A 14391-nucleotide genomic window follows, 5' to 3' on the forward strand; every position below is an offset into this window, starting at 1 on the left:
ACTGTCCACTATACTAACAAGGACTGAGTCTTGTAGACACAGTTTTGCATGCGCAACCGTTGAGAAGTCGCTAAATACTGGGTATGCTTTCCATTATGGGAGTCATTATTTAACCCTTTTATTTTGGCCAAGGGGGCAGGAGAGGAGCTTACCCTGTCCTGTGGAGGAATCAACCCGCAATGGAAGGAGATGAAGGGTTTTTCATTTCGCTTCCAGGAAGTTCATAAAAAAATCTCGTGCGAATACTACCATTGGTCTTCAACGTACTATCGGCCTCAGTGACATCGTCTTAGGCAGGGTTTGCGGTCATCTGGTGATGGGGCGGATTCTTATTACATTTGCTCCTTCCAATGGAAATGGCTCGATGATTTAAAAAAGAAAAAAGCAGGGTGGCAGGATCCAGCACCAGACGTTACCCTTGCTGAGCTGTGGCATGTTGGTGGGAGCCCATTGGCCCAACATCTCAGGGGTACAACTCGAGTTTCTTTTCATTCACGCATAAATCTTTCGCCTTTTACTAAAGATTTCCGTGGAGGGGAACATTTGCGAGTTTTTGCTATTTTTGGATGCTCTGCTCACAGCAGAGCCACATGTATTTGTTCAAAAACAGAGCATTTTATTGGAATCTTTGGGATCAACTGAACCGAACGCTTGGCCGAACGAATCACTGCTTTGAGGTGCCACGCGCTGGTGGCCCCTGCTGGTCAGAACAGTGGAAATGCAACACAAACCCAGGCCAAATATGCATAAAAACACCTTTTACAAGCCCATTGCGCAGTCAGCTGATCATCATCAGGCGAGTCTTGAACGGCGGGGGTTGACTGTAAAGCCTGAGCTTATGCAAGGTGTTTGGCCGTCATAAAGAAGAAACCTCCCCGTCGGGGAATCGAACCCCGGTCTTCCGCGTGACAGGCGGAGATACTGTCCACTATACTAACGAGGACTGAGCCTCAGTGACATCGTCTTAGGCAGAGTTTGCGGTCATCTGGTGATGGGGCGGATTCTTATTACATTTGCTCCTTCCAATGGAAATGGCTCGATGATTTAAAAAAGAAAAAAGCAGGGTGGCAGGATCCAGCACCAGACGTTACCCTTGCTGAGCATTGTGGCATGTTGGTGGGAGCCCATTGGCCCAACATCTCAGGGGTACAACTCGAGTTTCTCTTCATTCACGCATAAATCTTTCGCCTTTTACTAAAGATTTCCGTGGAGGGGAACATTTGTGAGTTTTTGCTATTTTTGGATGCTCTGCTCACAGCAGAGCCACATGTATTTGTTCAAAAACAGAGCATTTTATTGGAATCTTTGGGGTCAACTGAACCGAACGCTTGGCCGAACAAATCACTGCTTTGAGGTGCCACGCGCTGGTGGCCCCTGCTGGTCAGAACAGTGGAAATGCAACACAAACCCAGGCCAAATATGCATAAAAACACCTTTTACAAGCCCATTGCGCAGTCAGCTGATCATCATCAGGCGAGTCTTGAACGGCGGGGGTTGACTGTAAAGCCTGAGCTTATGCAAGGTGTTTTGCCGTCATAAAGAAGAAACCTCCCCGTCGGGGAATCGAACCCCGGTCTTCCGCGTGACAGGCGGAGATACTGTCCACTATACTAACGAGGACTGAGTCTTGTAGACACAGTTTTGCATGCGCAACCGTTGAGAAGTCGCTAACTACTGGGTATGCTTTCCATTATGGGAGTCATTATTTAACCCTTTTATTTTGGCCAAGGGGGCAGGAGAGGAGCTTACCCTGTCCTGTGGAGGAATCAACCCGCAATGGAAGGAGATGAAGGGTTTTTCATTTCGCTTCCAGAAAGTTCATAAAAAAATCTCGTGCGAATACTACCATTGGTCTTCAACGTACTATCGGCCTCAGTGACATCGTCTTAGGCAGGGTTTGCGGTCATCTGGTGATGGGGCGGATTCTTATTACATTTGCTCCTTCCAATGGAAATGGCTCGATGATTTAAAAAAGAAAAAAGCAGGGTGGCAGGATCCAGCACCAGACGTTACCCTTGCTGAGCATTGTGGCATGTTGGTGGGACCCCATTGGCCCAACATCTCAGGTGTACAACTCGAGTTTCTCTTCATTCACGCATAAATCTTTCGCCTTTTACTAAAGATTTCCGTGGAGGGGAACATTTGCGAGTTTTTGCTATTTTTGGATGCTCTGCTCACAGCAGAGCCACATGTATTTGTTCAAAAACAGAGCATTTTATTGGAATCTTTGGGGTCAACTGAACAGAACGCTTGGCCGAACGAATCACTGCTTTGAGGTGCCACGCGCTGGTGGCCCCTGCTGGTCAGAACAGTGGAAATGCAACACAAACCCAGGCCAAATATGCATAAAAACACCTTTTACAAGCCCATTGCGCAGTCAGCTGATCATCATCAGGCGAGTCTTGAACGGCGGGGGTTGACTGTAAAGCCTGAGCTTATGCAAGGTGTTTGGCCGTCATAAAGAAGAAACCTCCCCGTCAGGGAATCGAACCCCGGTCTTCCGCGTGACAGGCGGAGATACTGTCCACTATACTAACGAGGACTGAGTCTTGCAGACACTGTTTTGCATGCGCAACCGTTGAGAAGTCGCTAACTACTGGGTATGCTTTCCATTATGGGAGTCATTATTTAACCCTTTTATTTTGGCCAAGGGGGCAGGAGAGGAGCTTACCCTGTCCTGTGGAGGAATCAACCCGCAATGGAAGGAGATGAAGGGTTTTTCATTTCGCTTCCAGGAAGTTCATAAAAAAATCTTGTGCGAATACTACCATTGGTCTTCAACGTACTATCGGCCTCAGTGACATCGTCTTACGCAGGGTTTGCGGTCATCTGGTGATGGGGCGGATTCTTATTACATTTGCTCCTTCCAATGGAAATGGCTCGATGATTTAAAAAAGAAAAAAGCAGGGTGGCAGGATCCAGCACCAGACGTTACCCTTGCTGAGCATTGTGGCATGTTGGTGGGAGCCCATTGGCCCAACATCTCAGGGGTACAACTCGAGTTTCTCTTCATTCACGCATAAATCTTTCGCCTTTTACTAAAGATTTCCGTGGAGGGGAACATTTGCGAGTTTTTGCTATTTTTGGATGCTCTGCTCACAGCAGAGCCACATGTATTTGTTCAAAAACAGAGCATTTTATTGGAATCTTTGGGGTCAACTGAACAGAACGCTTGGCCGAACGAATCACTGCTTTGAGGTGCCACGCGCTGGTGGCCCCTGCTGGTCAGAACAGTGGAAATGCAACACAAACCCAGGCCAAATATGCATAAAAACACCTTTTACAAGCCCATTGCGCAGTCAGCTGATCATCATCAGGCGAGTCTTGAACGGGGGGTTGACTGTAAAGCCTGAGCTTATGCAAGGTGTTTTGCCGTCATAAAGAAGAAACCTCCCCGTCGGGAAATCGAACCCCGGTCTTCCGCGTGACAGGCGGAGATACTGTCCACTATACTAACAAGGACTGAGTCTTGTAGACACAGTTTTGCATGCGCAACCGTTGAGAAGTCGCTAAATACTGGGTATGCTTTCCATTATGGGAGTCATTATTTAACCCTTTTATTTTGGCCAAGGGGGCAGGAGAGGAGCTTACCCTGTCCTGTGGAGGAATCAACCCGCAATGGAAGGAGATGAAGGGTTTTTCATTTCGCTTCCAGGAAGTTCATAAAAAAATCTCGTGCGAATACTACCATTGGTCTTCAACGTACTATCGGCCTCAGTGACATCGTCTTAGGCAGGGTTTGCGGTCATCTGGTGATGGGGCGGATTCTTATTACATTTGCTCCTTCCAATGGAAATGGCTCGATGATTTAAAAAAGAAAAAAGCAGGGTGGCAGGATCCAGCACCAGACGTTACCCTTGCTGAGCATTGTGGCATGTTGGTGGGAGCCCATTGGCCCAACATCTCAGGGGTACAACTCGAGTTTCTCTTCATTCACGCATAAATCTTTCGCCTTTTACTAAAGATTTCCGTGGAGGGGAACATTTGCGAGTTTTTGCTATTTTTGGATGCTCTGCTCACAGCAGAGCCACATGTATTTGTTCAAAAACAGAGCATTTTATTGGAATCTTTGGGATCAACTGAACCGAACGCTTGGCCGAACGAATCACTGCTTTGAGGTGCCACGCGCTGGTGGCCCCTGCTGGTCAGAACAGTGGAAATGCAACACAAACCCAGGCCAAATATGCATAAAAACACCTTTTACAAGCCCATTGCGCAGTCAGCTGATCATCATCAGGCGAGTCTTGAACGGCGGGGGTTGACTGTAAAGCCTGAGCTTATGCAAGGTGTTTGGCCGTCATAAAGAAGAAACCTCCCCGTCGGGGAATCGAACCCCGGTCTTCCGCGTGACAGGCGGAGATACTGTCCACTATACTAACGAAGACTGAGTCTTGCAGACACTGTTTTGCATGCGCAACCGTTGAGAAGTCGCTAAATACTGGGTATGCTTTCCATTATGGGAGTCATTATTTAACCCTTTTATTTTGGCCAAGGGGGCAGGAGAGGAGCTTACCCTGTCCTGTGGAGGAATCAACCCGCAATGGAAGGAGATGAAGGGTTTTTCATTTCGCTTCCAGGAAGTTCATAAAAAAATCTCGTGCGAATACTACCATTGGTCTTCAACGTACTATCGGCCTCAGCGACATTCGTCTTAGGCAGGGTTTGCGGTCATCTGGTGATGGGGCGGATTCTTATTACATTTGCTCCTTCCAATGGAAATGGCTCGATGATTTAAAAAAGAAAAAAGCAGGGTGGCAGGATCCAGCACCAGACGTTACCCTTGCTGAGCATTGTGGCATGTTGGTGGGAGCCCATTGGCCCAACATCTCAGGGGTACAACTCGAGTTTCTCTTCATTCACGCATAAATCTTTCGCCTTTTACTAAAGATTTCCGTGGAGGGGAACATTTGCGAGTTTTTGCTATTTTTGGATGCTCTGCTCACAGCAGAACCACATGTATTTGTTCAAAAACAGAGCATTTTATTGGAATCTTTGGGGTCAACTGAACCGAATGCTTGGCCGAACGAATCACTGCTTTGAGGTGCCACGCGCTGGTGGCCCCTGCTGGTCAGAACAGTGGAAATGCAACACAAACCCAGGCCAAATATGCATAAAAACACCTTTTACAAGCCCATTGCGCAGTCAGCTGATCATCATCAGGCGAGTCTTGAACGGCGGGTTGACTGTAAAGCCTGAGCTTATGCAAGGTGTTTGGCCGTCATAAAGAAGAAACCTCCCCGTCGGGGAATCGAACCCCGGTCTTCCGCGTGACAGGCGGAGATACTGTCCACTATACTAACGAGGACTGAGTCTTGCAGACACTGTTTTGCATGCGCAACCCTTGAGAAGTCGCTAAATACTGGGTATGCTTTCCATTATGGGAGTCATTATTCAACCCTTTTATTTTGGCCAAGGGGGCAGGAGAGGAGCTTACCCTGTCCTGTGGAGGAATCAACCCGCAATGGAAGGAGATGAAGGGTTTTTCATTTCGCTTCCAGGAAGTTCATAAAAAAATCTCGTGCGAATACTACCATTGGTCTTCAACGTACTATCGGCCTCAGTGACATCGTCTTAGGCATGGTTTGCGGTCATCTGGTGATGGGGCGGATTCTTATTACATTTGCTCCTTCCAATGGAAATGGCTCGATGATTTAAAAAAGAAAAAAGCAGGGTGGCAGGATCCAGCACCAGACGTTACCCTTGCTGAGCATTGTGGCATGTTGGTGGGAGCCCATTGGCCCAACATCTCAGGGGTACAACTCGAGTTTCTCTTCATTCACGCATAAATCTTTCGCCTTTTACTAAAGATTTCCGTGGAGGGGAACATTTGCGAGTTTTTGCTATTTTTGGATGCTCTGCTCACAGCAGAGCCACGTGTATTTGTTCAAAAACAGAGCATTTTTTTGGAAGCGTTGGGGTCAACTGAACCGAACGCTTGGCCGAACGAATCACTGCTTTGAAGTGCCACGCGCTGGTGGCCCCTGCTGGTCAGAACAGTGGAAATGCAACACAAACCCAGGCCAAATATGCATAAAAACACCTTTTACAAGCCCATTGCGCAGTCAGCTGATCATCATCAGGCGAGTCTTGAACGGCGGGTTCACTGTAAAGCCTGAGCTTATGCAAGGTGTTTGGCCGTCATAAAGAAGAAACCTCCCCGTCGGGGAATCGAACCCCGGTCTTCCGCGTGACAGGCGGAGATACTGTCCACTATACTAACGAGGACTGAGCCTCAGTGACATCGTCTTAGGCAGAGTTTGCGGTCATCTGGTGATGGGGCGGATTCTTATTACATTTGCTCCTTCCAATGGAAATGGCTCGATGATTTAAAAAAGAAAAAAGCAGGGTGGCAGGATCCAGCACCAGACGTTACCCTTGCTGAGCATTGTGGCATGTTGGTGGGAGCCCATTGGCCCAACATCTCAGGGGTACAACTCGAGTTTCTCTTCATTCACGCATAAATCTTTCGCCTTTTACTAAAGATTTCCGTGGCGGGAACATTTGCGAGTTTTTGCTATTTTTGGATGCTCTGCTCACAGCAGAGCCACATGTATTTGTTCAAAAACAGAGCATTTTATTGGAATCTTTGGGGTCAACTGAACAGAACGCTTGGCCGAACGAATCACTGCTTTGAGGTGCCACGCGCTGGTGGCCCCTGCTGGTCAGAACAGTGGAAATGCAACACAAACCCAGGCCAAATATGCATAAAAACACCTTTTACAAGCCCATTGCGCAGTCAGCTGATCATCATCAGGCTAGTCTTGAACGGCGGGTTGACTGTAAACCCTGAGCTTATGCAAGGTGTTTGGCCGTCATAAAGAAGAAACCTCCCCGTCGGGGAATCGAACCCCGGTCTTCCGCATGACAGGCGGAGATACTGTCCACTATACTAACGAGGACTGAGCCTCAGTGCCATCGTCTTAGGCAGAGTTTGCGGTCATCTGGTGATGGGGCGGATTCTTATTACATTTGCTCCTTCCAATGGAAATGGCTCGATGATTTAAAAAAGAAAAAAGCAGGGTGGCAGGATCCAGCACCAGACGTTACCCTTGCTGAGCATTGTGGCATGTTGGTGGGAGGCCATTGGCCCAACATCTCAGGGGTACAACTCGAGTTTCTCTTCATTCACGCATAAATCTTTCGCCTTTTACTAAAGATTTCCGTGGAGGGGAACATTTGCGAGTATTTGCTATTTTTGGATGCTCTGCTCACAGCAGAGCCACATGTATTTGTTCAAAAACAGAGCATTTTATTGGAATCTTTGGGGTCAACTGAACCGAACGCTTGGCCGAACAAATCACTGCTTTGAGGTGCCACGCGCTGGTGGCCCCTGCTGGTCAGAACAGTGGAAATGCAACACAAACCCAGGCCAAATATGCATAAAAACACCTTTTACAAGCCCATTGCGCAGTCAGCTGATCATCATCAGGCGAGTCTTGAACGGCGGGGGTTGACTGTAAAGCCTGAGCTTATGCAAGGTGTTTTGCCGTCATAAAGAAGAAACCTCCCCGTCGGGGAATCGATCCCCGGTCTTCCGCGTGACAGGCGGAGATACTGTCCACTATACTAACGAGGACTGAGTCTTGTAGACACATGTTTGCATGCGCAACCGTTGAGAAGTCGCTAAATACTGGGTATGCTTTCCATTATGGGAGTCATTATTTAACCCTTTTATTTTGGCCAAGGGGGCAGGAGAGGAGCTTACCCTGTCCTGTGGAGGAATCAACCCGCAATGGAAGGAGATGAAGGGTTTTTCATTTCGCTTCCAGAAAGTTCATAAAAAAATCTCGTGCGAATACTACCATTGGTCTTCAACGTACTATCGGCCTCAGTGACATCGTCTTAGGCAGGGTTTGCGGTCATCTGGTGATGGGGCGGATTCTTATTACATTTGCTCCTTCCAATGGAAATGGCTCGATGATTTAAAAAAGAAAAAAGCAGGGTGGCAGGATCCAGCACCAGACGTTACCCTTGCTGAGCTGTGGCATGTTGGTGGGAGCCCATTGGCCCAACATCTCAGGGGTACAACTCGAGTTTCTCTTCATTCACGCATAAATCTTTCGCCTTTTACTAAAGATTTCCGTGGAGGGGAACATTTGCGAGTTTTTGCTATTTTTGGATGCTCTGCTCACAGCAGAGCCACATGTATTTGTTCAAAAACAGAGCATTTTATTGGAATCTTTGGGATCAACTGAACCGAACGCTTGGCCGAACGAATCACTGCTTTGAGGTGCCACGCGCTGGTGGCCCCTGCTGGTCAGAACAGTGGAAATGCAACACAAACCCAGGCCAAATATGCATAAAAACACCTTTTACAAGCCCATTGCGCAGTCAGCTGATCATCATCAGGCGAGTCTTGAACGGCGGGGGTTGAATGTAAAGCCTGAGCTTATGCAAGGTGTTTGGCCGTCATAAAGAAGAAACCTCCCCGTCGGGGAATCGAACCCCGGTCTTCCGCGTGACAGGCGGAGATACTGTCCACTATACTAACGAGGACTGAGTCTTGCAGACACTGTTTTGCATGCGCAACCGTTGAGAAGTCGCTAAATACCGGGTATGCTTTCCATTATGGGAGTCATTATTTAACCCTTTTATTTTGGCCAAGGGGGCAGGAGAGGAGCTTACCCTGTCCTGTGGAGGAATCAACCCGCAATGGAAGGAGATGAAGGGTTTTTCATTTCGCTTCCAGGAAGTTCATAAAAAAATCTCGTGCGAATACTACCATTGGTCTTCAACGTACTATCGGCCTCAGCGACATTCGTCTTAGGCAGGGTTTGCGGTCATCTGGTGATGGGGCGGATTCTTATTACATTTGCTCCTTCCAATGGAAATGGCTCGATGATTTAAAAAAGAAAAAAGCAGGGTGGCAGGATCCAGCACCAGACGTTTCCCTTGCTGAGCATTGTGGCATGTTGGTGGGAGCCCATTGGCCCAACATCTCAGGGGTACAACTCGAGTTTCTCTTCATTCACGCATAAATCTTTCGCCTTTTACTAAAGATTTCCGTGGAGGGGAACATTTGCGAGTTTTTGCTATTTTTGGATGCTCTGCTCACAGCAGAGCCACATGTATTTGTTCAAAAACAGAGCATTTTATTGGAATCTTTGGGGTCAACTGAACCGAACGCTTGGCCGAACGAATCACTGCTTTGAGGTGCCACGCGCTGGTGGCCCCTGCTGGTCAGAACAGTGGAAATGCAACACAAACCCAGGCCAAATATGCATAAAAACACCTTTTACAAGCCCATTGCGCAGTCAGCTGATCATCATCAGGCGAGTCTTGAACGGCGGGTTGACTGTAAAGCCTGAGCTTATGCAAGGTGTTTGGCCGTCATAAAGAAGAAACCTCCCCGTCGGGGAATCGAACCCCGGTCTTCCGCGTGACAGGCGGAGATACTGTCCACTATACTAACGAGGACTGAGTCTTGCAGACACTGTTTTGCATGCGCAACCCTTGAGAAGTCGCTAAATACTGGGTATGCTTTCCATTATGGGAGTCATTATTTAACCCTTTTATTTTGGCCAAGGGGGCAGGAGAGGAGCTTACCCTGTCCTGTGGAGGAATCAACCCGCAATGGAAGGAGATGAAGGGTTTTTCATTTCGCTTCCAGGAAGTTCATAAAAAAATCTCGTGCGAATACTACCATTGGTCTTCAACGTACTATCGGCCTCAGTGACATCGTCTTAGGCATGGTTTGCGGTCATCTGGTGATGGGGCGGATTCTTATTACATTTGCTCCTTCCAATGGAAATGGCTCGATGATTTAAAAAAGAAAAAAGCAGGGTGGCAGGATCCAGCACCAGACGTTACCCTTGCTGAGCATTGTGGCATGTTGGTGGGAGCCCATTGGCCCAACATCTCAGGGGTACAACTCGAGTTTCTCTTCATTCACGCATAAATCTTTCGCCTTTTACTAAAGATTTCCGTGGAGGGGAACATTTGCGAGTTTTTGCTATTTTTGGATGCTCTGCTCACAGCAGAGCCACGTGTATTTGTTCAAAAACAGAGCATTTTTTTGGAAGCGTTAGGGTCAACTGAAACGAACGCTTGGCCGAACGAATCACTGCTTTGAAGTGCCACGCGCTGGTGGCCCCTGCTGGTCAGAACAGTGGAAATGCAACACAAACCCAGGCCAAATATGCATAAAAACACCTTTTACAAGCCCATTGCGCAGTCAGCTGATCATCATCAGGCGAGTCTTGAACGGCGGGTTCACTGTAAAGCCTGAGCTTATGCAAGGTGTTTGGCCGTCATAAAGAAGAAACCTCCCCGTCGGGGAATCGAACCCCGGTCTTCCGCGTGACAGGCGGAGATACTGTCCACTATACTAACGAGGACTGAGTCTTGCAGACACTGTTTTGCATGCGCCACCGTTGAGAAGTCGCTAACTACTGGGTATGCTTTCCATTGTGGGAGTCATTATTTAACCCTTTTATTTTGGCCAAGGGGGCAGGAGAGGAGCTTACTCTGTCCTGTGGAGGAATCAACCCGCAATGGAAGGAGATGAAGGGTTTTTCATTTCGCTTCCAGGAAGTTCATAAAAAAATCTTGTGCGAATACTACCATTGGTCTTCAACGTACTATCGGCCTCAGTGACATCGTCTTACGCAGGGTTTGCGGTCATCTGGTGATGGGGCGGATTCTTATTACATTTGCTCCTTCCAATGGAAATGGCTCGATGATTTAAAAAGAAAAAAGCAGGGTGGCAGGATCCAGCACCAGACGTTACCCTTGCTGAGCATTGTGGCATGTTGGTGGGAGCCCATTGGCCCAACATCTCAGGGGTACAACTCGAGTTTCTCTTCATTCACGCATAAATCTTTCGCCTTTTACTAAAGATTTCCGTGGAGGGGAACATTTGCGAGTTTTTGCTATTTTTGGATGCTCTGCTCACAGCAGAGCCACATGTATTTGTTCAAAAACAGAGCATTTTATTGGAATCTTTGGGATCAACTGAACCGAACGCTTGGCTGAACGAATCACTGCTTTGAGGTGCCACGCGCTGGTGGCCCCTGCTGGTCAGAACAGTGGAAATGCAACACAAACCCAGGCCAAATATGCATAAAAACACCTTTTACAAGCCCATTGCGCAGTCAGCTGATCATCATCAGGCGAGTCTTGAACGGCGGGGGTTGACTGTAAAGCCTGAGCTTATGCAAGGTGTTTGGCCGTCATAAAGAAGAAACCTCCCCGTCAGGGAATCGAACCCCGGTCTTCCGCGTGACAGGCGGAGATACTGTCCACTATACTAACGAGGACTGAGTCTTGCAGACACTGTTTTGCATGCGCAACCGTTGAGAAGTCGCTAACTACTGGGTATGCTTTCCATTATGGGAGTCATTATTTAACCCTTTTATTTTGGCCAAGGGGGCAGGAGAGGAGCTTACCCTGTCCTGTGGAGGAATCAACCCGCAATGGAAGGAGATGAAGGGTTTTTCATTTCGCTTCCAGGAAGTTCATAAAAAAATCTTGTGCGAATACTACCATTGGTCTTCAACGTACTATCGGCCTCAGTGACATCGTCTTACGCAGGGTTTGCGGTCATCTGGTGATGGGGCGGATTCTTATTACATTTGCTCCTTCCAATGGAAATGGCTCGATGATTTAAAAAAGAAAAAAGCAGGGTGGCAGGATCCAGCACCAGACGTTACCCTTGCTGAGCATTGTGGCATGTTGGTGGGAGCCCATTGGCCCAACATCTCAGGGGTACAACTCGAGTTTCTCTTCATTCACGCATAAATCTTTCGCCTTTTACTAAAGATTTCCGTGGAGGGGAACATTTGCGAGTTTTTGCTATTTTTGGATGCTCTGCTCACAGCAGAGCCACATGTATTTGTTCAAAAACAGAGCATTTTATTGGAATCTTTGGGGTCAACTGAACAGAACGCTTGGCCGAACGAATCACTGCTTTGAGGTGCCACGCGCTGGTGGCCCCTGCTGGTCAGAACAGTGGAAATGCAACACAAACCCAGGCCAAATATGCATAAAAACACCTTTTACAAGCCCATTGCGCAGTCAGCTGATCATCATCAGGCGAGTCTTGAACGGGGGGTTGACTGTAAAGCCTGAGCTTATGCAAGGTGTTTTGCCGTCATAAAGAAGAAACCTCCCCGTCGGGAAATCGAACCCCGGTCTTCCGCGTGACAGGCGGAGATACTGTCCACTATACTAACAAGGACTGAGTCTTGTAGACACAGTTTTGCATGCGCAACCGTTGAGAAGTCGCTAAATACTGGGTATGCTTTCCATTATGGGAGTCATTATTTAACCCTTTTATTTTGGCCAAGGGGGCAGGAGAGGAGCTTACCCTGTCCTGTGGAGGAATCAACCCGCAATGGAAGGAGATGAAGGGTTTTTCATTTCGCTTCCAGGAAGTTCATAAAAAAATCTCGTGCGAATACTACCATTGGTCTTCAACGTACTATCGGCCTCAGTGACATCGTCTTAGGCAGGGTTTGCGGTCATCTGGTGATGGGGCGGATTCTTATTACATTTGCTCCTTCCAATGGAAATGGCTCGATGATTTAAAAAAGAAAAAAGCAGGGTGGCAGGATCCAGCACCAGACGTTACCCTTGCTGAGCATTGTGGCATGTTGGTGGGAGCCCATTGGCCCAACATCTCAGGGGTACAACTCGAGTTTCTCTTCATTCACGCATAAATCTTTCGCCTTTTACTAAAGATTTCCGTGGAGGGGAACATTTGCGAGTTTTTGCTATTTTTGGATGCTCTGCTCACAGCAGAGCCACATGTATTTGTTCAAAAACAGAGCATTTTATTGGAATCTTTGGGATCAACTGAACCGAACGCTTGGCCGAACGAATCACTGCTTTGAGGTGCCACGCGCTGGTGGCCCCTGCTGGTCAGAACAGTGGAAATGCAACACAAACCCAGGCCAAATATGCATAAAAACACCTTTTACAAGCCCATTGCGCAGTCAGCTGATCATCATCAGGCGAGTCTTGAACGGCGGGGGTTGACTGTAAAGCCTGAGCTTATGCAAGGTGTTTGGCCGTCATAAAGAAGAAACCTCCCCGTCGGGGAATCGAACCCCGGTCTTCCGCGTGACAGGCGGAGATACTGTCCACTATACTAACGAAGACTGAGTCTTGCAGACACTGTTTTGCATGCGCAACCGTTGAGAAGTCGCTAAATACTGGGTATGCTTTCCATTATGGGAGTCATTATTTAACCCTTTTATTTTGGCCAAGGGGGCAGGAGAGGAGCTTACCCTGTCCTGTGGAGGAATCAACCCGCAATGGAAGGAGATGAAGGGTTTTTCATTTCGCTTCCAGGAAGTTCATAAAAAAATCTCGTGCGAATACTACCATTGGTCTTCAACGTACTATCGGCCTCAGCGACATTCGTCTTAGGCAGGGTTTGCGGTCATCTGGTGATGGGGCGGATTCTTATTACATTTGCTCCTTCCAATGGAAATGGCTCGATGATTTAAAAAAGAAAAAAGCAGGGTGGCAGGATCCAGCACCAGACGTTACCCTATTGGAATCTTTGGGGTCAACTGAACCGAATGCTTGGCCGAACGAATCACTGCTTTGAGGTGCCACGCGCTGGTGGCCCCTGCTGGTCAGAACAGTGGAAATGCAACACAAACCCAGGCCAAATATGCATAAAAACACCTTTTACAAGCCCATTGCGCAGTCAGCTGATCATCATCAGGCGAGTCTTGAACGGCGGGTTGACTGTAAAGCCTGAGCTTATGCAAGGTGTTTGGCCGTCATAAAGAAGAAACCTCCCCGTCGGGGAATCGAACCCCGGTCTTCCGCGTGACAGGCGGAGATACTGTCCACTATACTAACGAGGACTGAGTCTTGCAGACACTGTTTTGCATGCGCAACCCTTGAGAAGTCGCTAAATACTGGGTATGCTTTCCATTATGGGAGTCATTATTCAACCCTTTTATTTTGGCCAAGGGGGCAGGAGAGGAGCTTACCCTGTCCTGTGGAGGAATCAACCCGCAATGGAAGGAGATGAAGGGTTTTTCATTTCGCTTCCAGGAAGTTCATAAAAAAATCTCGTGTGAATACTACCATTGGTCTTCAACGTACTATCGGCCTCAGTGACATCGTCTTAGGCATGGTTTGCGGTCATCTGGTGATGGGGCGGATTCTTATTACATTTGCTCCTTCCAATGGAAATGGCTCGATGATTTAAAAAAGAAAAAAGCAGGGTGGCAGGATCCAGCACCAGACGTTACCCTTGCTGAGCATTGTGGCATGTTGGTGGGAGCCCATTGGCCCAACATCTCAGGGGTACAACTCGAGTTTCTCTTCATTCACGCATAAATCTTTCGCCTTTTACTAAAGATTTCCGTGGAGGGGAACATTTGCGAGTTTTTGCTATTTTTGGATGCTCTGCTCACAGCAGAGCCACGT

At 47.9% G+C, this 14391-nt stretch overlaps 24 non-coding genes across 24 annotated transcripts; 16 read left to right on the forward strand and 8 right to left on the reverse strand.

The window, feature by feature from the left end:
* Positions 1-472: 472 nt before the first annotated feature.
* LOC137042238 (U5 spliceosomal RNA) lies at positions 473-588 on the forward strand. The gene has a single exon (XR_010898348.1). It is a non-coding gene; the product is annotated as a U5 spliceosomal RNA (small nuclear RNA).
* Positions 589-871: 283 nt separating this feature from the next.
* trnad-guc (transfer RNA aspartic acid (anticodon GUC)) lies at positions 872-943 on the reverse strand. The gene has a single exon. It is a non-coding gene; the product is annotated as a tRNA-Asp (tRNA).
* Positions 944-1149: 206 nt separating this feature from the next.
* LOC137042106 (U5 spliceosomal RNA) lies at positions 1150-1265 on the forward strand. Its single transcript, XR_010898224.1, has one exon. It is a non-coding gene; the product is annotated as a U5 spliceosomal RNA (small nuclear RNA).
* A 283-nt stretch (positions 1266-1548) lies between these two features.
* trnad-guc (transfer RNA aspartic acid (anticodon GUC)) lies at positions 1549-1620 on the reverse strand. Its single transcript has one exon. It is a non-coding gene; the product is annotated as a tRNA-Asp (tRNA).
* Positions 1621-2071: 451 nt separating this feature from the next.
* LOC137042177 (U5 spliceosomal RNA) lies at positions 2072-2187 on the forward strand. The gene has a single exon (XR_010898291.1). It is a non-coding gene; the product is annotated as a U5 spliceosomal RNA (small nuclear RNA).
* Positions 2188-2993: 806 nt separating this feature from the next.
* LOC137042178 (U5 spliceosomal RNA) lies at positions 2994-3109 on the forward strand. The gene has a single exon (XR_010898292.1). It is a non-coding gene; the product is annotated as a U5 spliceosomal RNA (small nuclear RNA).
* An 804-nt stretch (positions 3110-3913) lies between these two features.
* Positions 3914-4029, forward strand: LOC137042179 (U5 spliceosomal RNA). The gene has a single exon (XR_010898293.1). It is a non-coding gene; the product is annotated as a U5 spliceosomal RNA (small nuclear RNA).
* An 807-nt stretch (positions 4030-4836) lies between these two features.
* LOC137042241 (U5 spliceosomal RNA) lies at positions 4837-4952 on the forward strand. The gene has a single exon (XR_010898351.1). It is a non-coding gene; the product is annotated as a U5 spliceosomal RNA (small nuclear RNA).
* Positions 4953-5233: 281 nt separating this feature from the next.
* Positions 5234-5305, reverse strand: trnad-guc (transfer RNA aspartic acid (anticodon GUC)). Its single transcript has one exon. It is a non-coding gene; the product is annotated as a tRNA-Asp (tRNA).
* Positions 5306-5756: 451 nt separating this feature from the next.
* Positions 5757-5872, forward strand: LOC137042180 (U5 spliceosomal RNA). The gene has a single exon (XR_010898294.1). It is a non-coding gene; the product is annotated as a U5 spliceosomal RNA (small nuclear RNA).
* Positions 5873-6153: 281 nt separating this feature from the next.
* On the reverse strand, positions 6154-6225 carry trnad-guc (transfer RNA aspartic acid (anticodon GUC)). The gene has a single exon. It is a non-coding gene; the product is annotated as a tRNA-Asp (tRNA).
* A 207-nt stretch (positions 6226-6432) lies between these two features.
* Positions 6433-6546, forward strand: LOC137042267 (U5 spliceosomal RNA). Its single transcript, XR_010898375.1, has one exon. It is a non-coding gene; the product is annotated as a U5 spliceosomal RNA (small nuclear RNA).
* Positions 6547-7105: 559 nt separating this feature from the next.
* LOC137042217 (U5 spliceosomal RNA) lies at positions 7106-7221 on the forward strand. Its single transcript, XR_010898329.1, has one exon. It is a non-coding gene; the product is annotated as a U5 spliceosomal RNA (small nuclear RNA).
* Positions 7222-8025: 804 nt separating this feature from the next.
* Positions 8026-8141, forward strand: LOC137042181 (U5 spliceosomal RNA). Its single transcript, XR_010898295.1, has one exon. It is a non-coding gene; the product is annotated as a U5 spliceosomal RNA (small nuclear RNA).
* A 283-nt stretch (positions 8142-8424) lies between these two features.
* trnad-guc (transfer RNA aspartic acid (anticodon GUC)) lies at positions 8425-8496 on the reverse strand. The gene has a single exon. It is a non-coding gene; the product is annotated as a tRNA-Asp (tRNA).
* A 452-nt stretch (positions 8497-8948) lies between these two features.
* LOC137042182 (U5 spliceosomal RNA) lies at positions 8949-9064 on the forward strand. Its single transcript, XR_010898296.1, has one exon. It is a non-coding gene; the product is annotated as a U5 spliceosomal RNA (small nuclear RNA).
* Positions 9065-9345: 281 nt separating this feature from the next.
* On the reverse strand, positions 9346-9417 carry trnad-guc (transfer RNA aspartic acid (anticodon GUC)). The gene has a single exon. It is a non-coding gene; the product is annotated as a tRNA-Asp (tRNA).
* Positions 9418-9868: 451 nt separating this feature from the next.
* Positions 9869-9984, forward strand: LOC137042183 (U5 spliceosomal RNA). The gene has a single exon (XR_010898297.1). It is a non-coding gene; the product is annotated as a U5 spliceosomal RNA (small nuclear RNA).
* Positions 9985-10265: 281 nt separating this feature from the next.
* trnad-guc (transfer RNA aspartic acid (anticodon GUC)) lies at positions 10266-10337 on the reverse strand. Its single transcript has one exon. It is a non-coding gene; the product is annotated as a tRNA-Asp (tRNA).
* A 450-nt stretch (positions 10338-10787) lies between these two features.
* Positions 10788-10903, forward strand: LOC137042185 (U5 spliceosomal RNA). Its single transcript, XR_010898298.1, has one exon. It is a non-coding gene; the product is annotated as a U5 spliceosomal RNA (small nuclear RNA).
* Positions 10904-11709: 806 nt separating this feature from the next.
* On the forward strand, positions 11710-11825 carry LOC137042186 (U5 spliceosomal RNA). The gene has a single exon (XR_010898299.1). It is a non-coding gene; the product is annotated as a U5 spliceosomal RNA (small nuclear RNA).
* An 804-nt stretch (positions 11826-12629) lies between these two features.
* LOC137042187 (U5 spliceosomal RNA) lies at positions 12630-12745 on the forward strand. Its single transcript, XR_010898300.1, has one exon. It is a non-coding gene; the product is annotated as a U5 spliceosomal RNA (small nuclear RNA).
* Positions 12746-13748: 1003 nt separating this feature from the next.
* On the reverse strand, positions 13749-13820 carry trnad-guc (transfer RNA aspartic acid (anticodon GUC)). The gene has a single exon. It is a non-coding gene; the product is annotated as a tRNA-Asp (tRNA).
* A 451-nt stretch (positions 13821-14271) lies between these two features.
* On the forward strand, positions 14272-14387 carry LOC137042188 (U5 spliceosomal RNA). The gene has a single exon (XR_010898301.1). It is a non-coding gene; the product is annotated as a U5 spliceosomal RNA (small nuclear RNA).
* The last annotated feature ends 4 nt before the right edge of the window (positions 14388-14391 follow it).

Source organism: Pseudorasbora parva, chromosome 15 (genome assembly GCF_024679245.1).
Source record: "Pseudorasbora parva isolate DD20220531a chromosome 15, ASM2467924v1, whole genome shotgun sequence".
Taxonomy (NCBI): domain Eukaryota; kingdom Metazoa; phylum Chordata; class Actinopteri; order Cypriniformes; family Gobionidae; genus Pseudorasbora; species Pseudorasbora parva.